The sequence below is a fragment of the Pristis pectinata genome, chromosome 8 (genome assembly GCF_009764475.1).
Source record: "Pristis pectinata isolate sPriPec2 chromosome 8, sPriPec2.1.pri, whole genome shotgun sequence".
In the NCBI taxonomy this organism is placed as follows: domain Eukaryota; kingdom Metazoa; phylum Chordata; class Chondrichthyes; order Rhinopristiformes; family Pristidae; genus Pristis; species Pristis pectinata.
The window spans coordinates 3,029,144-3,054,819 of record NC_067412.1 but is presented as its reverse complement, the minus strand read 5'-3'; the positions used below and the strand labels follow the sequence as shown (position 1 = coordinate 3,054,819).

At 42.7% G+C, this 25,676-nt stretch overlaps 1 protein-coding gene across 1 annotated transcript in view; it reads left to right on the top strand.

Moving 5' to 3' along the window:
* Positions 1-4,543: 4,543 nt before the first annotated feature.
* Positions 4,544-25,676, top strand: part of capn15 (calpain 15) — a 265,928-nt gene continuing 244,795 nt past the window's right edge. Inside the window, exon 1 of the mRNA XM_052022107.1 lies at positions 4,544-4,674. The gene's annotated coding sequence lies outside the window, so the exon portion shown is untranslated. The remainder of the gene's footprint in view (positions 4,675-25,676) is intronic.

Sequence of the window (25,676 nt, the reverse complement as noted above, 5' to 3'; positions counted from 1 at the left end):
AAATATGTCCCGGTGAGGCAGAGAAGGAATGGCAGGGTGAAGGAACCGTGGGTGACGAGAGAGGTGGAACGACTTGTTAGGGAGAAGAAGGTAACATACGTGAGGTATAAGCAGCAAGGTTCAGACAGGGCCCGTGAGGAATATAGGGTAGCGAGGAAGGAACTTAAGAAAGAGCTGAGGAGAGCTAGAAGGGGACATGAAAAGGCTTTGGCTAGTAGGGTTAAGGAAAATTCCAAGGCCTTTTTCAAGTACGTGAAGGGTAGGAGGATGGCTCGGGTGAAGGTAGGTCCGATTAAGGACAAAGGTGGGAGAATTTGCCTGGAGGCGGCAGAAGTGGGAGAAGTTCTCAATGAGTACTTCTCTTCGGTATTCACCAGGGAGAGGGGTCTTGATGATTCGGAAGGGAGTGCTGGTAGGGGTAATGTTCTCGAGGTTGTAGATATCAAGAGAGAGGATGTGTTGAAGTTGTTAAATAATATTAAAACAGATAATCTCCGGGGCCTGACGGGATTTTCCCCAGGCTGCTTCAAGAGGCGAGGAGGAGATTGTTGAACCGCTGGTAAGGATCTTTGAGTCCTCGTTGTCCACGGGGGTGGTGCCGGAGGATTGGAGGGTTGCGAATGTTGTCCCCTTGTTCAAAAAAGGTAATAGGAATAGGCCAGGGAATTATAGACCGGTGAGTCTCACATCTGTGGTGGGTAAGCTGTTAGAAAGGATTCTAAGGGATAGGATTTATGAACACCTTGAGAATCATGGACTGATTAGGGACAGCCAGCATGGCTTTGTGAAGGGAAGATCTTGCCTCACAAGCCTGATAGAGTTCTTTGAGGAGGTGACCAGGAAGATTGATGAGGGCAGTGCGGTGGATGTGGTTTACATGGATTTTAGTAAGGCATTTGATAAGGTTCCTCATGGTAGGCTTCTTCAGAAGGTCAGAGGCCAAGGGATCCAAGGAAGCTTGGCTGTGTGGATTAGGAATTGGCTTGCATGTAGAAAGCAGAGGGTTGTGGTGGAGGGAGTGCCCTCGGATTGGAAGGCAGTGACTAGTGGTGTCCCGCAGGGATCGGTTCTGGGACCTCTACTTTTTGTGATATTTATAGATGACTTAGATGAGGGGGTGGAGGGCTGGGTTAGTAAGTTGGCGGACGACACTAAGATAGGTGGTGTTGCGGATAGTGTGGAGGGCTGTCGGAGCTTACAGAGGGATATTGATAGGATGCAGAGCTGGGCTGACAAGTGGCAGATGGAGTTCAATCCGGAGAAGTGTGAGGTGGTACACTTTGGAAGGACAAACTCCAGGGCAGAGTACTGGGTGAATGGCAAGGTACTTGGCAGTGTAGAGAAGCAGAGGGATCTGGGGGTTCATATTCACAGTTCATTGAAAGTTGCCTTACAGGTGGAAAGAGCAGTTAAGAAGGCCAATGGGATGTTGGCTTTCATAAGTCGCGGGATTGAGTTTAAGAGCCGCGAGGTGATGATGTAGCTTTACAAAACTCTAGTTAGGTCACACTTCGAGTACTGTGTTCAGTTCTGGTCGCCTCATTATAGGAAGGATGTGGAGGCGTTGGAGAGGGTGCAGAGGAGATTTACCAGGATGCTGCCTGGATTGGAGAGAGAGATATGAGGAGATGCTTAAGGTGCTAGGGCTTTATTCACTGGAAAGGAGGAGGATGAGAGGAGACATGATAGAGGTATATAAAATACTGAGAGGAATAGATAGACAGTCAGCACCTCCTTCCTAGGGCACCAATGCTCAAGACAAGAGGTCATGGCTTTAAGGTTATGGGTGGGAGGTTTAGGGGAGATGTCAGGGGAAGGTTTTTCACCCAGAGAGTGGTTGGTGCATGGAATGCACTGCCTGGGGTGGTGGTGGAGGCAGATACATTGAACAGGTTCAATAGCTTGTTGGATAGGCATATGGAGGAGTGTGGGATGGGGGGATATGCGGGAAGAAGGGGTTAGGTAGTGTGAGGGTGGTTTGATGGATGGCACAACATGGTGGGCCGAAGGGCCTGTTTTGTGCTGTATGGTTCTATGGTAAACTGATTGGAGTTGAAATGAGTGATGTAATTGAATGCTAGAACGGACTGGGGCTGTCAACCATTGGTGGACATACCTTCAGCTGCTTGGGGGCTTGGTCTCTGGAATTCCTTGCCTCTTCCTGGGCCCAGCACATTGATGCAATCACAAAGAAGGCACACCAGTGGCTCTATTTCATTAGGATTTTGAGCTGATTCGGTATGTCACCAAAGAGTCTTACAAATTTCTACAGATGTACGGCAGAGAGCATTCTGACTGGTTGCATCACCACCTGGTATGGAGGCTCCAATGCACAGGATTGCAAGAGGCTGCAGAGGGTTGTAGACTCAGCCAGCTCCATCACAGGCACAACCCTCCCCACCATCGAGGACATCTTCAAGAGGCGGTGCCTCAAGAAGGCGGCATCCATCACTGAGGACCATCACCATTGTCACGAACCAGCAACAAAAGAAACACACTGAGCATGATTTAGTGTTAAAAACTATTTTATTAATCACTACTTATGATAATACGTAAAATAAAAGTAAAAATGTTAGTATGTTAGAATTCAAGAATGTTAAACCTCGAACGTTAACCCCAAAACTAAACTCGTCGTGTGTGTGTGTGACAAAGTCCAAAACTCCCAGTTCCTGAATGGTTCTTAAAGTTCAATTCCGCAAGCCATAAGGTGAAACATGAGCAAGGGCTTCTTCAACAACCACCGTTGTCTGAAGATAAGATGTAGATGTAGAAAAAACATAGAGAGAGTACATACGAAATCCAAATGTTCCACGATGGAACCCAAACGACACTTCAGTGTTTACTCGGTAGTGACTTCCTCACCCCGAAAAGCATCCGAACCGTGGTCGTCCACATACAAATACCTGTTTCCTTCTACAGGTCAGCAACAAAGTGAACTCCACCGGATTACTTCCAACTTCCATACATGGATTTCAGTGGCAAACACAGTTATTGTTTCTCATCCATCGATAGAGAAAACAAGCAGGCTGGTGTCTCTCTCTCTTCTCTCTCTCTCCTTCTTCTTCTTCTTCTTTTTCTCCAACAACGTCATTACGTCCTTTATCTTCTATTGACGTAAGCACGCCCCACACACACATACACACACACTCTCTATCTTAAAGGGACTTTCACTGAGTCCGTAACACCATCCAGTACATGCCCTCTTTTCGTTACTACCATTGGCTTCTCCGTGGATTGTCACCTTGTCGTGGTGGAGAAGCTTGTGTGGTCCTAAGATCCCAAGAGTGATGCTGTCTGGAGCTATGCTCCTGGTAGGCTCACCCATGGCGGTAAGGTTGATGGTGAGGTTCCTGACAAAGAACAATCCAACCAAGACCTCAATGGTGGAACAGGCGGATGAAGTTACTTCAAGCTGTGAAGGCGGATGAAGGCTGCAACAAATCCATTAGCTCCAATCGTCGTGGGTTCCATGCCATTGGAATCAGTTGGTTGATTTGTGAAGTATCGTGTGCTTTTTGTAGTGCAACATCAAGAACTCGTTAAATAAATACACGTACAGGCGTCTTTGCTCTGTGGGCTAATTCTCAAGATTAGACTCATAAGCCACTTGACAGCCCATAAATAGATCAACGGAACGAAGACCATCCTCGCCCTCGAGGGACAGCCACGACGACTACCATCAGGGAGGAGGTACAGGAGCCTCAACGTTTCAGGAACAGCTTCTTCCCCTCCACCATCAGATTTCTGAATGATCCATGAACCCACGAACACCACCTCCTTATTCCTTTTTTTGCACTACTCATTTATTTTTGTAATTGATAATTATTTGTCTTTGCACTGTACTGCTGTCACAAAACAACATTCTGATTCTGATTCTGATTCTGATTCTGATTCTGATTCTGATTCTGATTCCGCCCAAAATTTCCCTTTCATCAAGACTTTAGTCATCTGCCTTAATATCTCTACATCCCAAATCTGATTGGACGGAGAACTTGGCGTGATTTCGATTTCCATTGGATAGCGTTCAGCTCTGTTTACCCTCCACCTATCACTTTGGTCCAGTTGAACAGCCTTGAAAATCCATTGGCTGCAGTAAAATCGGCATCGTCTCTATTGGTCACGCGTCTTATCCAATAGATGTAGAGTTCTCGGTGATGACGTAACAATCAATAGCGTGATGGTCCAATCGCCTGGCAGAATCCTCTCCAGCCGCGCGGCGGGATTTTGTACGCATGCGTAGAGGTGCGGCGATTTTTTTTCTTCAATTCAAAAATAACGGATGTTTCAAATTTAAATCACATTTCTGGGTTACTTTTATGTACTGAGCGGGAATAACGCCCTAGCATAGACTCTGAAGTGCGGCAACCGTTGGTTGGCGGATATTTCGTTCTTTACACAATCAGCCCCGTTATTGTTCGCGAGTTGCGATCGAAACTACATTTCCCATGAGGCGCCATGCGTGAGTGCGGTGTTGCCCGGTTCCGGGTGGCGCGGGGGATGCTGGGGCTTGTAGTCCGCAGGGTGCAAGGGCTATTGAGCCGCCTCCTGTCTCCTCACCCCCGAGCCGAAGGGGAAACACACCGGTAATCGGAGCGATCAGGCGGCACCGAGACCGCGACGCCCCGTCCGCCCACCCGACGGGCTCCCATTCGCTCCCGGCTCTGGATTAAACAGGTTAGTGATCATTTGTAGCCCAGTGATGGCTCGGCAGAGCGAGCGGTCCTAGAGCCCGCCGCAAGCATTGGAGCCCACTGCCCGATTCATTGATGACAATAGCACCGCGCGTCTGACTCTCTGTGTGTGTGTGTGTGTGTGTGTGTGAGTGGATCTGACTCTGTGTGTGTGTGTGTGTGACTGTGTGTGTGTGGATCTGACTGTGTGTGTGTGTGGATCTGACTCTGTGTGTGTGTGTGTGTGTGTGTGTATCTGACTGTGTGTGTGTGTGTGTGTGTGTGTGGATCTGACTGTGTGTGTGTGTGTGGATCTGACTGTGTGTGTGTGTGTGGATCTGACTGTGTGTGTGTGTGTGTGTGGCTCTGACTGTGTGTGTGTGTGTGTGTGTGGATCTGACTGTGTGTGTGTGTGTGTGTGGATCTGACTCTGTGTGTGTGTGTGGCTCTGACTGTGTGTGGCTCTGACTGTGTGTGGATCTGACTGTGTGTGTGTGTATCTGACTGTGTGTTTGTGTGGATCTGACTCTGTGTGTGTGTGTGTATTTGACTCTGTGTTTGTATGTGTGTGGATCTGACTGCGTGAGTGACTGTGAGTGACTGAGTGTGTGGATCTGACTGTGTGTGTGGATCTGACTCTGTGTGTGTGTGTGTGTGTGTGTGTGTGGATCTGACTGTGTGGATCTGACACGTGTATGTGTGTGTGGAACTGTGTGTGTGGATCTGACTGTGTGGTTCTGACACGTGTATGTGTGTGTGGAACTCTGTGTGTGGATCTAACTCTGTGTGTGTGGTTCTGACTGTGTGTGTGTGAGTGACTGTGTGTATCTGACTATGTGTGTGGATCTGACTCTGTGTCAATCTGATATATGTGTGTGTGTGCGCATGTCTTTGTGAATCTTACTGTGGACATATCCATGTGTGTGTGTAAATCTGTGTATATATCTCTCTGTCTGAATCTGACTGTGTGCATGTACCTGAATCTGTGCGCATGCATGTCTGTATGTATTTGAACTGCACATGTGAATCTGACTATGTTTGAATCTGTGTGTGTATCTCTGAATCTGACTGTGTGCATGTCTGTATGTATTGAGCTACACGTGTGAATCTGACTATGTGTGTATGTGTTTGAAGCTGTGTATTCCACTGTCTATATGAGACTGATTTTGTGTGTGTGTGTTTGTCTGTGTGTGTGTTTGTCTGTGTGTGTGTGTGTGATAATTTCTTTGTATGTATTTTCTCTCTAACATCCGAGTCTCTCACCCTACGTCTTGTGAGGATGAAACATATAACTTTACAGAAACAAAAAATGTTGCAAAGACTCAACGTACCAGACAGTATTACAGAGAGAGAGAAATCGAGATAATGTTTCATGTTGTCAATCTTTCGGTTCTGTTGCAAGTTGTTGATCTAAAAGAGTAACTCTTTTTCTTCCTCCATTGATGCTACCTAATCCACAAGTATTTCATAAGAACACAAGACAATAGGAGCAGGAGCGGGCCACTTGCCCCCTTAAGCCTGTCCCACTGTTCAATATGATCACAGCTGATCTGCCTCATTTCTTTTGTGCCAGTTCCCCATAAACCTCAATTCCCCAATCTTTTAAAAATTGATCTACTTCCTCTTCCAAAGATCCAGCCTGCACAACCCTCTGGGTCGGGAATTCCAGAGATTCATTACCCTCTGTGGAAGGTTCCAAAGATCATCATCAGCCTTCCGCTTTTAGGCACTGAACCAATTTTCCATTCTCCCCTGGATCCCATGGCTTTTACAATTTTGATTTGCTTATCATATGAGACTCATTCAAAAGCCCTGCAAAAATTCGCACAACCTACATCAAACACACTTCATATATTTTTTTTATTCATTCAGGGGACGTGGGCTTCGCAGGCTGAGCCAGCATTTAATTGCCCATCCCCAGTAGCCCTTGAGAAGGTGGTGATGAGCTGCCTTCTTGAACCTCTGCAGTTCTTGAGGTGTGGGTACACCCATAATGCTGGTAGGGAAGGGAGTTCCAGGACTTTGACCCAGTGACGGTGAAGGAACGGCGATTATATTTCCAAGTCAGGATGGTGTGTGGCTTGGAGGGCAACTTCCAGGGGGTGGTGTTCCCTGTGCTTTTGCTGCCCTTGTCCTTCTAGCTGGTAGAGGTGGTGGGTTTGGAAGGTGCTGTCAAAGGAGTCTTGGTGAGTTGCTGCAGTGCATCCTGTAGATGGTACAAACTGCTGCTACTGTGTGTCGGTGGTGGGGTGAGTGAATGGCTGAATATTAAAGCCCTGTGTCCCTTAAGAAGGAGATGGACAAACATTTTTACCTGGTTGCTTGCAACTTTTCTTCATTTGTCATTCTCTAATTGAGGGGAAATGCCTGCACTAAAGTAAGAGGTGGTGACAAAGCTTCACTTGATTGTGGAGTCAAAACACTGTAACAGTGGAGAATTCCAGTCTTAGAGTAATACAGCACGGAAACAGGCCCTTCGGCCCAACTTGTCCAAACCAACCTAGGTGCCTTCCTGAGCCAGTCCCATTTGCCCACGTTTGGCCTATATCCCTCTAAACCTTTCCTATCCGTGTACCTGTCCAAGTGTCTTTTAAACATTATAATTGTACCCACCTCTGCCACTTCCTCTGGCAGCTCGTTCCACACACCTCAAACCATCTGTGTAAAAAAACTTACCCTTCAGGCCCTCTCTAAATTTTTCCCCTCTCACCTTAATCCTGTGCCGTCTAGTTTTGGACTCCCCTACCCTGGGGAAAAGACTGTAACCGTTCACCTTATCTATGCCCCTCATGATTCTAAAAACTTCTATAAGGTCACCCCTCAGTCTCCTTCATTCCAGGGAAAACAGTCCCAGCTTATCCAACCTCTCCTTATAATTCAAGCCCTCCAGTCCTGGCAACATCCTTGGGAATCTTTTCTGCACCCTCTCTAGCTTAATCACATCCTTCCGACAGCATGGCACCAGAACTGCACACAATACTCCAGGTGCAGTCTCAGCACCATCTTGTATAGTTGTAATATGACGTCCCAACTCTTGCACTCAGCCATGGAAATCACCTTTGAATTGGCTACTGGTGTGTTCATGGAGACCACACATGGCCTCGATATCATTCCTTAAAGCAAAGGAATCCAGATATCCCTCCTGGATCATGCAACCATTTGTGGGTCCGGGAAGAAATGGACCTTCCACCAGGAACTGTGGAACCCTCCGTAAGGAATAGGCTGCTTAGGCTCACATAATGAAGCACTACGAATGTTTTCTTTTTTTTATTTTCAGATTTCCAGCATCTGCAATATTTCCATTTTGATTTATAACCATAGGTTGGGGCAGAGTAAATTATCCCAGATTAAGTTTCTATTAAAAACTTAGATAAATTAACTATGAGACGTTGAAGTTGGTAATGTTGGCAATGGAGACTGAACCACAAGATCAAGTGGCATAGATGTGAGTCAGCTGATGCCCAATTGAATTGCAAAGATATAATCAAATCAAGACGTTCAAACAACCTTCTAAGATGTGAACTTGTCTTCTGTTATTCATATTATGGCAATGTAATGCTAAGGTCTGTTTGCATGGCTGTGGAGATTTCCCTATCAATATTGAAACAGTGGGCCACGTCAGACAATGGTGTTGTAGCAGAGCCATTGTCAAATGAGTGGCTCTGTCTTGACAAATAATATCACTTACAGTGGTGATTTGTCACATTGGCTGTGCCAGGAGCTAGAATTGGGAGGCAAGGGGTTCGCATCCTCTTTCTGTCAAGATTTCTGAGCTGGATGAAGCAGTGTGATCAGGAAACAGAGCACTGGGTTACTTCTGGGTGATCACATCATCAGTAGAGACTGGGGCATAGATAGAGAACATTAGTAACACTGCACTTTGATGAGCAATGGTGGTTGCTACAGGGAAGGGCCAAGTTATAGAAGCCCAGGTCCAGAAGTAATTCACTGATTTAGCAATGTGGCCCAGATCCAGAATGTGCAATTGGGAAAACTGGGATGTTATAGTTCATAGATACCAGGATATCCATGGGCTGGGTTATTGCATAAGCTTTGATCCTTGGTTGTCAGTTTGAACAGAGTACAGTGGTGAGAGAAAGATGTGTTTTTTATTGATGCCTTCTACAGTATATTAGAAATAAAATATGTCCATAGGAGCTAAAGGTTATGGTGCAATAATCTTATAATGGTGTTAAATCTTATTTAAGATTAAGTTGACTACTGGAACATTTTTTTGACAAATATCCTCCTTTTCCTGAAGATCTCAATGTCTGGTGGTGCTGAGTGTCCTGTGGAAGCAGTTCACCCTCAGCTGCTCTGTTTGGTGTCTATTAAGCATGTATGAGCCTTGATTGGAAGCTGGTGGACAGAGCTGGGCCCCTGACCTTCCATCTGCACTTCATCCCATCACCCTTCCCCCACCTTGTCCAAAACCTGAGGCCCTATGTCCATCATGCAGTAGATAAACTTCTTAGCAGCTGCAGAAGTATTATTAAGGCTAATACAATTACTGACGTGCTAACGTGTTTCTGCTGACTCTTAACAATTTTCATGAATCATTCTTTCAGTTATCATTGTCCTAGGCACTTACTGCATGGTTCAACCTTTTGGCCAGTTTTAATTAAATGTGAGAGATTTATCCAGGATGACCCAGGCATTTTGAGTGAGGCTCAGAAAGTCAGCTGCCTTCCACAAAGGGAGTCAAAGTTCCTTCCTGTGTTTTTGATGGTCAGGTGGAACGCTGATGTAACTTTCTCACTTGGATTGGCTGGAGGCGCTAGTTCCTGAAATAGCATTCCAGTCATTGCAAGTCACTTGTTAACATTTTGCTGTCGTCAGCATTGCAGTGTCCTCAGCATCCAAGAACCTCTGGGAGTTAGTGCAAGGCACATCCACCATGATGGTGTTGAAAAGGGTGAGTATGAGCACAGTCCCTGTGGCAGCCCGTTATTGAATTTGGCAAGTTTTGTTAAGATGAACTTGGAACCTGCATGTTTTGACCTGGTGCTGATAATCCTTAGGGTCTTGATGCACTGGATGACTCTGGAAAATTTCAGCAGTATGTTTTCTTGCCAGGCAGTGTCACTGCCAAAGATAAATCCCTGAAGGCAGCTCCAGTTTACATCTGAAAGCAGTCATCTGCTCAGGGCAACATTCTCCCTTTGATGCTTACCTGCTCATTTGGAAGAGTGGCTTCTGAGGCTATTTTTATACATTTGAGAATGAGCTTCTCATACAACTTGCAGGTTGTGGACAAAAGGGCCATTGGATGGTGACTTTTGGGGATCATTGGGTGGTTTTCCAAGGTTTAGGATAGTGATAACTTTGAAGTGACTCCGTACTTGAGGATTATTCATGTATCGAGGACCTTAGGGACAAATTTGGCAAGGCAGATCTTTGCTTTAGGATCCAAGTTCTAGAATATTTCTGGGTAAATGGCAGACCCCAACAGGCTTATCAATGTTGTGTTTACCTCTTCAGTGATGAAGGCTACTATGAGACTGGTGTGGGGAGCAGGATTTTTTGCAGAGAGAGCTGTAGCATCCTTTCCACTCTGCTTTTGGTCGTGCTGGTTGTCTTTGCATTGCTGGGAGGTTTGATGCTTTGATGCTTCGCATGACAGGTCTGAGGCAGCTACAAGCCAGTGGAGCAAAGTCCAGGTTTTCTACCGCTTTTTTGCTATCACGTCAACCTGTCTTCATCTGGAAAATTCAGGAGTGCTGTTGCTGTAGCCAAAATTTGGATGGTGTTGCACTCTTGGGACCAACATGGAATGTATTCTGCTCTGTAGCCAGTTGGTCTTGTAATGGACCTTTGGTTGACGTTTTTAGTGCTCTGGTTCTCCAACAGCGAAGCCATTTATGAGTGTTTAGTTGTTTATTTGTTGACATGTGTTGGCAAATTTTTAGTGAATTAGCAGATGCAGAGACACCACGTGTAATTTGTATTTCACTTTCTCAGATCGGGATTAATAATCATGGACAGCTGCACTGTTCTACCCACCAGTAACTTGGTGCTCTTCCATAGCATGTTCAGGCAGAATATGGGAATGGTTTATGTTACAGTAGATGACATAGGAATTTATATAGTTAACACTGTGCACACAACTACTGACACCGCACTCCCTCTCCAGACTCCTGCATTTATCCAGTTTCCTTTTCGGTGTTCCACAATGCTTTCAGGAAATGCATTTGGGATGATAACAAATGTTTCCTTGACTCTCCTCTGGTTCCTTGGAATTCCACATTCTTGCCACTCCTTGGGTAAAAAAGTTTTTGTTAGATTAATAGATGACTATTTTCTATTGATCTCGGTCTTTTCCAAAATTTCAGTGAAATTGGTGAAGCACGATTTTCCCCTTTGAAACCTATGACTGCTGATTATTACATTTTTCATTTCTGGACATTCTACTATTCTCTCCTTTTAGGGGAAGGCCATTTGACCCCTGCTCTGCCATTCAATAAGATCACAGCTGATCTTTTACGTCAGCACCATGTTCCTGCATCAACTCCATATTCCTTAATTCTCTTTATCTAAAAATCCATTGGTCTCTTTCTTGACTTTACTCAGTGACTGAACCTGCATAGCCCTCTTGGAGAGAATTCCAAGTTTCACGACCCTTTGGGTGACAAAATATCTTCTCATCTCAGTCCTGAGTGGTTGAACCCTTATTTAGAGACTGTGAGTCCTGGTTTTAGATACCCAAACCATGGGAAACATCAGCTCCACATCCATCTCGTCAAGCCTTGTAAGCATTTTGTGTTTCAATTAAATCAACTCTCTCTTCTAAACTCAGGAGAGTATAGGCCCAAGTAGGGATTCCATTATTATTCCTACCACCAATAATGGTCTAGTCTATAATTTCCTGTTCTATCACATTTATTTAATATGGGTAAGTACCCAGATCCATTCACAATTTTGCATGTCCCTGTCAAATCTCACCTTAACCTTCTCTGTTCCAAGAAGAACTACCCAGCTTCCCAAAATGAAAAAGTTACCTCAAATACGGGAAAGATTCTATCCCTGACGTTCATGATAAGTAGATGAAAAGGGTCAAGCTGGAGGAGAAAGTTGAGCTTCCTGGGCAGCTGCAGCAGTGAAGATGATGTGAGGTTTTGGAAAGAGAGACCAGGATTATTGCACTCATTAGAATTAAGGCTGGAACAATGGAGAATGAAGGCAGCAGAAGTAAAACTCCACCCATGTTTCATCAAGTGAATTTAGAACACAGAACAGTACAGCACAGGAACAGGCCCTTCAGCCCACAATGTTGTGCCAAACCAATGACATTAGTAATAAAATGCCCAACTAAACTAATCCCTTCTGCCTGCACAATGTCCGTATCCCACCATTTCCCTTACATTCTTGTGCCTATCTAGGAGCTTCTTGAACGCCCCCAATGTACTTGCTTTCACCACCACCCCAAACAGCGCATTCCAGGCACCCACCACTCTGTGTAGAAAAGAACTTGCCCCGCACATCTCCTTTGAATTTACCCCCTGTCATCTTACATGAATGCCCTCTGGTATTAGACATTTCAACCCTGGGGAAAAGATACTGGCTGTCTACTCTATCTATGCCTCTCATAATCTTATAAACCTCTATCAGATCTCCCCTCAGCCTCCGCCGCTCCAGAGAGAACAACCCAAGTTTGTCCAACCTCTCTGCTAACTGTATGATTGCCTTTGTTACATTAATGGCTAAATGATCCATTTTGCTTAGATGGAAGGATCCAATACCCCCTACTACTTTTCAGTGGTTCTCTCAAACTATATCATGTTTAAACTTGGAAAAAATTAGGAGTGGTGCTGTTGATCCTTCGCTTAAATTTGAGGAAGTTTGGAGTCCATTTATTCAATATTTTCACATGATATAGATCCCCTTATAATAACCTTTCCATTTAGAGGAATGGAGTTGACGACATAATATTGCTCTGTTTCTATTGAGAAATTTTAGTCCAGTTTTTTTTTCTGTTTTGTTTTGAATTTTTTTTTAGCTTAATTTGGTTTGATATACTGTTTATAATTTTTCTTATTGTTTTGGGGATTTTTTTTTTCTTTCTTTTATATTTTATAATAAATCTTTTTCTTTTATATTATATTCATTCACTGACAGATCGTTGGATCTACAGATTTTTTTAATACTTTGTTGTTCTTTATGATTATCCATGTCATGATTGTTCTCCTGATCTCTTTGTATTACATGTATAAACATTGATATATTAATCTGTATTAATTTGAAAACTAATAAAAAGATTGAAAAAGAAGTTTGTCCAACCTGTCCTCGTAGCACATGCCCTCTAATCCAGGCAGCATCTTGGTAAACCTCTTCTGCACCCTCTCCAAAGCATCAACATCCTTCCTGTAATGGGGTGACCAGAAATGAATGCAATACTCCAGATGTGGCCTAACTAAACTTTTATAAAGCTGCAGCATAACTTCCTGACTCTTGAACTCAATGCCTGGACTAATGAAGGCAAGCATGCCGTATGCCTTCTTTACCACCCTATCCACCTGTGTAGCCACTTTCAGGGAGCTATGAACTTGGACCCCAAGATCCCCCTGCTCATCAACACTGTTAAGGGTCTTACCGTTAACAGTGCACTGTCTCTTTACATTTGATCTCCCAAGGTGCAACGCTTCACATTTGGCCAGATTGAACTCCATCTGCCATTTCTCCGCCCATATCTGCAACTGATCTTTTTCAATCTTTTTATTAGTTTTCAAATTAATACAGATTAATATATCAATGTTTATACATGTAATACAAAGAGATCAGGAGAACAATCATGACATGGATAATCATAAAGAACAATTAAGTATTAAAAAAATCTGTAGATCCAACGATCTGTCAGTGAATGAATATAATATAAAAGAAAAAGATTTATTGTAAAATATAAAAGAAAGAAAAAAAAATCCCCAAAACAATAAGAAAAATTATAAACAGTATATCAAACCAAATTAAGCTAAAGAAAAAATTTAAAAAAAACAGAAAAAAAAACTGGACTAAAATTTCTCAATAGAAACAGAGCAATATTATGTCGTCAACTCCGTTCCTCTAAATGGAAAGGTTATTATAAGGGGATCTATATCATGTGAAAATATTGAATAAATGGACTCCAAACTTCCTCAAATTTAAGCGAAGGATCAACAGTACCACTCCTAATTTTTTCCAAGTTTAAACATGATATAGTTTGAGAGAACCACTGAAAAGTAGTAGGGGGGTATTGGATCCTTCCATCTAAGCAAAATGGATCATTTAGCCATTAATGTAACAAAGGCAATCATACGGTTAGCGGAGGCAGATAGATGGCCAGATTTTATCCGTGGTAAACCAAAAATTGCAGTGATAGGATGAGGTTGTAAATCAATCTTCAATACATTTGAGATAATGTTAAGAATATCTTTCCAATATTTTTCCAAAAGAGGACAGGACCAAAACATATGTGTCAAAGAAGCCACATTCAATTTACATCTGTCACATATAAGATTTATATGTTGATAAAAATGAGCTAGCTTATCTTTTGACATATGGGTCCTGTGAACTACCTTAAACTGTATCAAAGAATGTCTGGCACACATTGAAGATGTATTAACTAAATGAAGAATTTTCTTCCAAGTCTCTGTAGGTACAGATGTCTGGAGTTCACTTTCCCATTCATTCTTGATTTTGTCCAGTGGTTCTGAATGAATTTTCATAATTAAATCATAAATTATTGCTATCAAGCCCTTCTGACAAGGATTAAAACCAAAATTTTTTTCCGTAATTTCAGTTTTGTAAGGTGTGGGAAAAGAGGGTATAGTAGCTTTTAAAAAATTTCTAATTTGCAAATATCGAAAAAGTGTGATCTAGGCAAATTGTATTTTTTAGACAATTGTTCAAAAGATGAAAAACAGTTATCAATGAATAAATCACGAAAACATACGATTCCCTTCCTTTTCCGTATGGAAGAAGCTGAGTCAACTCTGGATGGATGAAAGAAAAAATTAGATTGAATCGGACTTGATAGATTAAATTTATTCAATCCAAAAAATTTACGAAATTGAAACCATATTCGTATTGTATGTTTAACAATTGGGTTAATCATATGTTTACTTAATTTGGTAAGTGCAAAAGGGAGTGGAGCTCCTAGAATAGAAACTAATGAAAATTCAAGTACTGATTGGGACTCAAGGTGTACACATTTGGGGCATTGAATTACATCTGAATCTTGTATCCAAAAAATTAAATATCTAATATTGATTGCCGAATAATATAATCTAAAGTTAGGCAAGGCCATACCACCATCCTTTTTTAGTTTTTGTAAATATTTCTTACTTAACCTTGGGTTTTTATTCTGCCAAATATATGAAAGAATTTTAGAATCAATAGTGTCAAAAAAAGATTTCAGAACAAAAGTTGGAATCGCTTGAAATAAATATAAAAATTTTGGTAAAATGTTCATCTTAACCACATTAATTCGGCCTACCAGTGATAGAGACAGTGGGGACCATTTAGTAAATAATTGTTTAACATGGTCAATTAAAGGCAGTAGATTAGCTTTAAATAAGTCCTTATGTCTCTTAGTAATTTTAACACCTAAATACATAAAATAATCAGTTACCAATCTAAAAGGTAATTGGCTATAAATTGGGATTTGCATATTTGATAGAAAAAGTTCACTCTTATTAAAATTTAATCTATAGCCAGAAAAAACACTAAACTGATCTAATAGTGATAGTACTGCGGGGATAGATTCCTCCAGATTAGAAATATAAAGTAACAGGTCATCTGCGTAAAGAGCTATCTCATGAATCTTCTGTCCACGAGTAATACCACATATATTTGAAGAATCCCGAAGTGCAATAGCCAAAGGTTCTAAAGCAATATCAAGGACTTCATGGGCAGCCTTGTCTAGTACCTCGAAAAAGCCTAAACAAAGGAGATCTTTGATTATTAGTAAGTATTGAAGCCATAGGTGCATAATAAATCATTTTAATCGCAGATATAAATTTAGGACTAAAATTGAATTTTTGAAGTGCACTGAATAGATATTCTCATTCGACTCTGTCAAACGCCTTTTCAGCATCTAGTGAAACAACACATTCTGGAATTTGGGATGAAGGGGTATGTATAATGTTCATTAATCTCCTAATGTTAATATGTAGATAACGATTCTGAATAAATCCTGTCTGGTCTTCAGACATAATTTGTGGAAGAACCTTTTCCAATCTAAAGGCCAATATTTTGGAAAATATTTTTGAATCTACATTTAATAAAGAAATAGGTCTATAAGATGCACAATCAGTGGGATCTTTATCCTTTTTAAGAATTAAGGAAATAGTTGCTTCATAGAAAGATTGTGGTAGTTTACCCACTGATAGGGCATCTTTAAAAATTTTGGCTAACCAGGGAACAAGAATATCAGAAAAGGATTTAAAAAATTCAGCTGTATATCCGTCAGGGCCAGGTGCTTTTCCCGAATTCATTGAAAATATTACTTTCTTTATTTCTTCCTCTGAAATGGGAGCATCTAATGTAGAGTGTTCATTTAAAGATAATTGGGGAATCTTCAAATCTCTTAAAAATTCATGTATTAAAGTAGGATCCTCAGGGGATTCTGATTGGTATAAAGAAGAATAAAATTCTTGAAAGGATTTGTTAATTTGACAACTGATCTATATCCTGCTGTATCTTTTGCCAGTCTTCTACGCTATCCACAACACCACCAATCTTCGTATCATCTGCAAATTTACTAACCCACCGGTGTACATTTTCATCCAGGTCATTTATATACATCACAAACAGCAGAGGTCCCAGTACAGGTCCCTGAGGAACACCACTAGTCACAGACCTCCAGCTGGAATAAGGCCCCTCGACCACTACCCTCTGTCTTCTACGGGCAAGCCAGTTCTACGGCCAATTCACTGTGGGTCCTATGCATCTTAATCTTCTGGATGAGCCTCCCATGAGGGACCTTGTCCACGTGGATTTTAGTAAGGCATATGACAACATCCACAGCTCTACCTTCATCAATTACCCTCATCACTTCCTCAAAAAACTCGATCAAGTTAGTAAGACACGACTTGCCCTGCACAAAGCCATGATGACTGTCCTTAATTAGCAGTTTTCCAAATGCTCATAAATCCTATCCCAAAGGATCCTCTCCAGTAACTTCCCTACCATTGACGTGAAACTCACCGGTCTATAGTTACCAGGATTCTCCCTGGTTCCCTTCTTGAATAATGGAACAACATTAGCTACTCGCCAGTCCTCTGGGACCTCATCTGTGGCTAGAGAGGACACGAAGATATTGGTCAAGGCCCCAGCAATCTCATCTCTTGCCTCTCTCAATAACCTGGGGTCCCCATCAAATCCTGGGTACTTATCCACCTTAATGCTCTTTAAGAGACCCAACACTACCTCCTCCTTTATCTCAAAATGCCCCAGCATATTAGCACGTTCCACACTGATCTCCCCATCCTCCATGTCCTTCTCCTTGGTAAATACTGATGCAAAGTACTCATTAAGGACCTCACCCACATCCTCTGCTTCCAAGCACATGTTCCCTCCTTTATCCTTGAGTGGTCCTATCCTCTCCCTAGTTATCCTCTTGCTCTTGATGTATGTATAAAATGCCTTGGGATTCTCTTTAATCCTACTTGCCAAGGACTTTTCATGGCCCCACCTGGCTTTCCTAATTCCCTTCTTGAGTTCCTTTCTGGCTTCTTGATAATGCTTGTGCCCTGTTTGATCCTAGCTTCCTGAGCTGTACATATTTTTCCTTTTCCTTCTTGACTAAATTCATCACCTCTCTCGACATCCAACGTTCTCTTACCTTGCCATCCTTGTCCTTCCTTCTCGCTGGAACACACCTGTCCTGTACTCTGTGCAGTTGGTCCTTAAACACCGTCCACATGTCAGATGTGGATTTGCCTAAAAATAGCTGTTCCCAATTAACCGTCCCTAGTTCCTGCTGAATGCTCCCGTAATTTGCTCTCCTCCAATTTAATACTCTCTCGCAAGGCCCATACGTATCCTTATTTATAGCTATCTTAAGACTTGAGTTGTGGTCACTGTTCCCTAACTGTTCTCCCACTGAAAGGTCGGTCACCTGGCCAGGCTCGTTACCCAACACCAGGCCCCTCCTCTCGTTGGACTATCTACATATTGATTTAAGAAACCCTCCTGGATGCACCTAACAAATTCTGTCCCTGTTCTACCATCCTATTCCTGCCCTGACTGGCACATGCCTGACTTTACCCTTCCCTGCAGAGCCAGCCACAGTGCCACTGGCCTGGCTGCTGTGCCCTGAGAGGTCATTCCCACCACCTCCCCCCCCCCCACCCCCCACCAGCAGTATCCAAAGGGATACACTTGTTGCTTAGGGGTATGGCCACAAGGGAACCCTGCACTGACTGCTTACTCCCCTTACTTCTCTTGGTGGTTACCCATCTATCTGAAGCCTGTACCCTGGGCGTAACCTCATCTATGAGGTTTTCAGCTTCCCAGATGGTCCTGAGTACATCCAACTCCAACTCCATTTCCTTACCCTGGTCAGTCAGGAGCTGCAGCTGGGTGCACTTCCTGCAGATGTAGTCATCAGGGAGACTGAGGTTCCCTGACATCCCACATCTTACAGGAGGAGCATTCCACTGCCCTAACTGCCATCCTCCCCGCACTGAATCGAAGACTAAGGGTTTACATACGACAAAATAAAGATCTTGCCTGTGCCTTCTTACTGAAACCTTTTTTTTAAACAGCTGTTCTTACTCCGCTCACCAAGGTCACTCACTCAGCCTCTTCTCACCGAAGCCTCTTGAGCCAAAACCTCAGTCCCCCACTCGTGACACTGAACCGCTCCAAACATGGCCACTCCGCTTAACCCTAGCATCTTTTTATTGGTTGCTGCCGATTAGCTGATTAACCAATTCTTACTAACAATATGCAAGCGTGCCTCTTTAAAAAAGAACACCGAGCACAGAGACTCGCTGCTTTTGAAAACTCCCTCCTCTTGTTCCAAATCCCGGCTCCCGCTCACTGAAAATGAACACCAAGCACAGAGACTCACTGCTTGCACTTCTTGTCCCTCATCTGTGCTTTCAGTAGCCAGAGGAGAAAGTGATCAAAGGGAAATCTAGTGAACAGGACTGTGCCTCACTATATCTTGCCACGTGTTTTCAATAGAGTTTATTTCTGACACAAAAAAAAGCTAACAGGAATGGGAGAGGGAAAAGAGGAGAAATACTGAAATCTTACAAGTCACCAGAAGGGCAGGCACGGCTGAGAGCATGTTTCAACCAATAAGAAAGGAACAGTATAACGTATTTTAAGAGGAATGGGTAGAATTGCACATTTTACCTGTGAAGTTTTGGATTAATTTGTTTCTTGTGAGGTTTTGTTCATTGCAATGCTTGAGCTAACTCCTGAAGTCCCCATCTGTCTGTTCTAAGCTTTTGCTAACATTAGTGTTACCCCAGTGAAGGAGGGCATTAAGAATTCTCATTTGATTTTCATTATGGTTTATCTTAATCCCTGACTGTCCTGATGCAAAAGCCGCAGTGTGACGTGTTGATGTGAAGGCTTTTTATTTAATCCAGATTTCAGAATGTGCTCTGGTTCTAATGCTCCATATCAACTCGTGGATAGCTGCAATTGAAGTAAGCTTTTGTCATTTGGGCTGGTAAACAATTAATTTACTTATGGTGACTACTGGATGCTCTGGACTAGGGAGTATTAGTATTTTTAATGACTGCTGTTGATCAAATGTAGACAGAAAACAGAGAATGGGTTCATTGTTGGTTGCAATGCTGTGACCAGGGAGGTGCCACAGAAATTGGTGCTGAGGCCATAATCCATTCACAATCTATGTATCAATGATTTGGATATGTGGATAAAATGTAGTATATCCAAATTCACTGGGTGTCTGAGGGTTAAATCTTTCATACGAAGAGTGGTTGGTATTTGGAATGAGCTGCCAGAGTAGGTGGTGGAGGCTGGAACAGTTACAATATTTAAGAGGCATCTGGACAGGTACTTGAATGAGCAAGGTATAGAATTAATGCAGGCAAGTGGGATTTGTATAGGTGGTCAGCATAGATGTGTGGGGCCAAAGGGCCTATTACAACTCTATGACTCAATGTTGGGTTGCAGTTCGGGCTGACAGGTGGATGCAAAGAGGCTGACGGAAAATGATATGAATAACATGACGTCATGTACTTTGGGGGAAAAGATAGAAAGTAGGAGTATTTTATAAGTGGTGAGAGATTGAAAGGTGTTGGTGTTCAAAGGGACCCGTGTGTCTTTGAACATGACTCACTGTAAGTTATTGTGCACGGTCATCAAGCAATTAGGAAAGCAAATGGTATGTTAGCCATTATTGCAAGAGGAATTGAGAGTAAAAGTAGAGGTGTTTTGCTCCTCTCAAGAGCTCCTATAGAGCTCAAGTGAGACTACTTTAGAATATCGTGTGCAAGTCTGGTCTCCATCCTTAAGTAAGGGTATATTTGCTATAGAGAGAGTGAAGTGAAGGTTCAGATTGATCCCTGGAATAGGATGGTGAGGATTGGGTGCAGGTCTATATTGTCTTGGGTTTAAAGAATTGAGAAGCAATCTCATCAAAATGTACAAAATTCTTATGGGGCTTGACAGGGTAGATGCAAATTTAATGTTTCTGCTGGCTGGGTTTAGAACCGCTGGTCACTGCTTCACAATTAGGGTCAGCCATGCAAGACAGAGTTAAGAAGAAATTTCTTCACTCAGAGGGTAGTGAACCTTTGGAGTTCTCTCCTCAAGAGGGCTGTGAGGTTCAGTCATTGAGTACATTCAAGACATAGATTAATAGATTTTTCGGCATTAGATATGGGAGCAGTACAGGAGGTAAAAGGTTAGCCATGATGATATTATTGGAAGGAGAAGCAGGTAAACAGTGTCCAATGGCCCACTCCTGCTTCTATTACTGATCTTCTGATGGTTGAAAAGGACTTTGTGTGAACTGACGTATTGGTCTCTGTGTTAACATAGAACAGTACAGCACAATACAGGCCCTTCGGCCCACAATGTTGTGCCAACCTTTAAACCTCACCTAAGACTATCTAACCCCTTCCTCCCACATATCCCTCTATTTTAGATTCCTGCATATGCTTATCTAGTAATCTCTTGAATTTGACCAATGTGACCAGTGTTGTTCCGTGATGAAGAGCCATGTCCCCAAGTCACTGTTTCCTCACCCTGAAAGTGCAAACCCAGGTCAAACTAAAGGCTGCAGACATCGCATTTGTAGGATTAGGTAATTAAACCTGGGGTGTTTGGTTCTGAGTGCCTTCACGTGTATCTAATCCTGTTTATGTCACACAATCTCATGCTTTCATACTTTCCAACAGGAGTCAGTGAAGTGATCGGCACTGGAGATACCATTTGGTTATTGTGAATGTGCTGTTCATAAAATCCTATTTCATATCTCTCCTTGTCGCTACCTGAATGAGATTCACCACAGTCCTGGGTTGAACTTAAAAGACCTCATGGTTCGGCTGGATCAGTTTTGTATTTGGCAAGTGTGTTGGAGGATTGTTTTCTTACACTGAGGAATTGGAATTGAGAATACAATTCTAAAATGGTGATAACCCTGGTGTCATAGGGTTGTACAGCATAGAAATAGGCTCTTCGACCCATCGCGTCTATCTGTACTAATCCCATGCCTGCATTAATCCCATATCCCTCTATGCCCTGGTACTTCATTCAAGTATCTGTCCAGATGCCTCTTAAATGTTGCTATTGTTCCTTACTCCCCTGGCAGCTCATTACAGATACCAGCTACTCTTTGCGTGAAAAATTAGCCCTCAGATACTTCTTAACCCTCCTCCTCTCCTTGCCCCCTAGTTTTACACACCCACACTGTGGGAAGTAAACACTTGCTATCTATCCTATCTATGCCTCTAATAATTTTATATAACTCCTTCATGTCACCCCTCAGCCTCCTTTGCTCCAGGGAAAATAGCCCCAGTCTATCCAATCTCTCCTGATGACTCAAGCCCTTCAATCCAGTGTAGTTAGCTGCCAAGTCCCATAACCACCAGGTTTATGAACAGCTACTTCCCTTCAACCACTCAGTTCTCAAACCAACCTGCACAACCCTAATCTTTACCTCAGTATAGCAACACTATGACCACTTTGACCACAATGGACTTTGTTTTTTTTGTTCTAATGGTGTTCTTTATTGCATAATTTATGTATAATTTATGTTTTTGTTGTGAATGTTGTATCTCAAATGCTATATTCCTGTAATGCTGCTGCAAGCAAGATTTTCATTGCTTGTATGCATACATGTGCATTTGACAGTAAACTTGACTTTTCTCAATTTGACAAGTGTTTAAAATTGGGGCTTCTGTTTTAGACTATTTTGCATTTGACAAAATGATTTGATACTGGAAACTATGTGTTATTTATGATTTAGAAACTGAGAAAGTTCAAAGATGAATGAAAAAGTGAATTAAGAAAAAAGTAGGAAACCTGTAAGGGCAAATTATGGGAATCTATTCTAAGGACAGTATAAATCTTCATTCAGGAAGGCACAGATTAAGCAGAGACAGTCAGCATGGATTTGTTAAGGGAAGGTCCTATCGAACTCTATGTGGAGGATTGACAAGGGGCAGTGCTTTTGATGTGTGGATTCTAGCAAGGTCCTTCATGGTAGGCTGGTAAAGAAAGTAAAACCCCATGGGATCCAAAGGATAGTGGCAACTTGGTCCTGAAATTGGCTCAGTGATAGGAAGCAAAGGGTAATCTTTGATGGGTATTTTATTTTGACTGGAAGGCTTTTACCAGTGGGGCTCTATATGACTCAATAAACCCTTGTGTCTGTAGCATATATTAAAGTCATAGAGCAATACAGCACGGATACAGGCCCTTCAGCCCAACGAGTCCATGCTGACCATGGTGCCCACCCAGCTCATCCCAATTTCCTGCATTCAGCTCATATCCCTCCAGGCCCTGCCCCTCCGTGTACCTATCCAAGTGCTTCTTAAATGATACTGTTGTACCTGCCTCAACCACTTCCTCAGGCAGCTTGTTCCATGTGCTCACCACCCTCTGTGTGAAAAAGTTGCCCCTCAGGTCCCTTTTAAATCTTTCCCCACCCACCTTAAATCTATGCCCCCTAGTTTTGTACTCCCCTACCCTGGGGACTGTTACCATATATCTTATCTATGCCTTTCATAATTGTAAACATTTCTATAAGGTCACCCCTCATTCTCCTACATTCCAAGGAATAAAGACCTAGCCTGGCCGACCTCTCCCTATAACTCAGGCCCTCTAGTTCTGGCAACATCCTTGTAAATCCTTTCTGCACTCTTTCCAGTTTAACCACGCCTTTCCTATAACAGGGGACCAAAACTGTACAGTGCTCCAAGTGCGGCCTCACCAATGACTTATACAACTGGAACATAATGTCCCAACTCCTATACTCAATGCCCTGACTGATGAAGGCCAGTGTGCTAAACACCTTTTTCACCACCCTGTCTACCTGTGACGCCGCTTTCAACGAACTATGCACTTGTACTTCTAGGTCCCTCTGTTCCATTACATTATATTAATGATTTAGATTTAAATGCAAGGGGCATGATAAAAAAGTTTGCAGATAAAACAATGAATGTGTGCTTGGCGGTGAGGAACAGAGCTTTACCTTGCAAGGTGATGTGGACTAGCTGGTCATTTGGTGCAAGTGGCAAATTAGAATTTAATCCAGAGAAGTATGAGCAAGTGTATTTGGGGAGGCACAAGAAGACAAGGGAAGACATACACGATAAGTGGGAGAACATTAAACAATGGAAAGAATCGATGGGAAGTGTATGGCCACAGATAATTAAAGGAAGCAGGACATGTGAATGACGCAACTCTATATAACTCTGGTTAGACCACACTTGGAGTACTGTGTCCATTTCTGGTTGCCTCATTATAGGAAGGATGTGGAAGCGTTGGAAAGGGTGCAGAGGAGATTTACCAGGATGCTACCTGGTTTAGAGAGTATGGATTATGAGGAGAGACTAAGGGAGCTAGGGCTTTACTCTTTGGAGAGGAGGATGAGAGGAGACATGATAGAGGTGTACAAAATATTAAGAAGAATAGATAGAGTGGACAGTCAGCGCCTCTTTCCAGGGCACCAATGCTCAATACAAGAGGGCATGGCTTTAAAGTAATGGGTGGGAAGATCAAGGGAGATATCAGAGGAAGGCTTTTTACCCAGAGAGTGGTTGGGGCGTGGAATGCACTGCCTGGGGTGGTGGTGGAGGCAGGTACATTGGTCAAATTCAAGTGATTGCTAGATAAGCATATGGAGGAATTTAAAATAGAGGGATATGTGGGAGGAAGGGGTTAGACAGTCTTAGGCGAGGTTTAAAGGTTGGCACAACATTGTGGGCCGAAGGGCCTGTATTGTGCTGTACTGTTCTATGTTCTATATTCTACGTATATGTTTAAAAAGCTTTTGGGAGACTTTTTGTTGTTAGCTGAGATATAGAATATAAGAACAGGGACATTATGTAAGAATTGTATACAACTCTAGGTATACCACGCCTGGGTGTAACTAGGGTTGTATACAGTTCTAGTGTAGCATGAGCACTGTGTACAGTTCTGACAATCACATGGTAGGAAAGATTGTACGGGAGAGAGTGCAGAGGACATTTACAAGTAATTGCCAGGATTGCATTATTTTACCTTATGAGGAAATATTAGGTGGAATAGGGTTGTTTTCTTTGGAACAAGAGGAAACTAAGGGGAGACTTAGATGGAGTATGCAGATTTATTGGAGGAAGGCCCATTTACATTAGCATAGGGGTCAAAAACTGGGTGTGTAAATTTTAAGTAACTGAAGGACTAAAGGGGAGGTTGGGAAAGGTTTTTTCACCCAGAGGGTAGTGGGGTCTGGTACTCACTGCCTGAACGGGCAATGGAGGCAGAAATGCTCATTACATCAATGCTCAGTACTTTCTCTTTCTCAATGTTTCATTTTTTTCAGTAGCCTGTGTCGAACCAGATCCCATGGTATTGGTGCAGTATCAATAACTCAGTCTGGCCTTTTGTGTAGTTAAAGGGGAGGTAGCCTACAAGAATTTTACAGAAATTTTTCTAAAAGGTGTCTCGCAAGAGACTCGTTAGATAAACTCAGATGCACGGTGTGGGAGAAAAGATAGCTGTGTGGGTCGGGAGCTGATTGACAGAAAGTTTGTGTTGCTCAGACAGATTGGAAGTGTGCTCCCCCAGGATCAGTGCTGGTTCCATTTCTATCCTGGCAGTTCTTGACACTTGGAATCTTGAAATTTTCTGACAATACAAAGGTATGAGTTATGACAGACAGCGAGGATGACTGGGAAAGACTCCAGAAGACACTGAAGTAGAAATGCAGGCAGAAGCAAGATGCAATTAACAAATAAGTGGAGGTTACAACATAGAAATGGACTGTTCAGTATACCAACCCATATTCTACATGATCTTTCACCTAATTCCAGTGAGCTGTTCCCATATCCCTTTTGCATCTTTCCTTCAGCCACTTGAATTCGTCTCTGCTTAAGTCCCTTACTTCAGGAGTGCATTCCACAGTCCCCTGAAACTCTTGTTTTAAGAAGGTTCCATCTGCTATGGTAGATAAGACATAGGAACAGGTGTGGGCCATTCAGATCTCGAGCCTGCTTCACCACTCAATAAATTCATGGCTGATCCCACTTTACCCAAGTCCACTTTCCTCTGCCCATAACCCTTGAATCCCTTCCTGTTTAAAATCTGCCTCAGTTTTGAAGATATTCAAGGATTCAGGCTCTGGGACAAGGAATTCCAAATCCTCACTTGCTTTGAGAGGAGAAAGTCTTCTTTACGTCAATTTTAATTTAGCATCCACTTATTCTGAGACAGGGCCCTCTGGTCTTAGACTCTTTTACATTTATTTCTGTATCTACATTTTTTTCTGTATCTTGTTGTATGTCACTTCATCACTGGAAGCACTCTATCCTATCTCTTCCCAATCTGAAGTACTTCCTT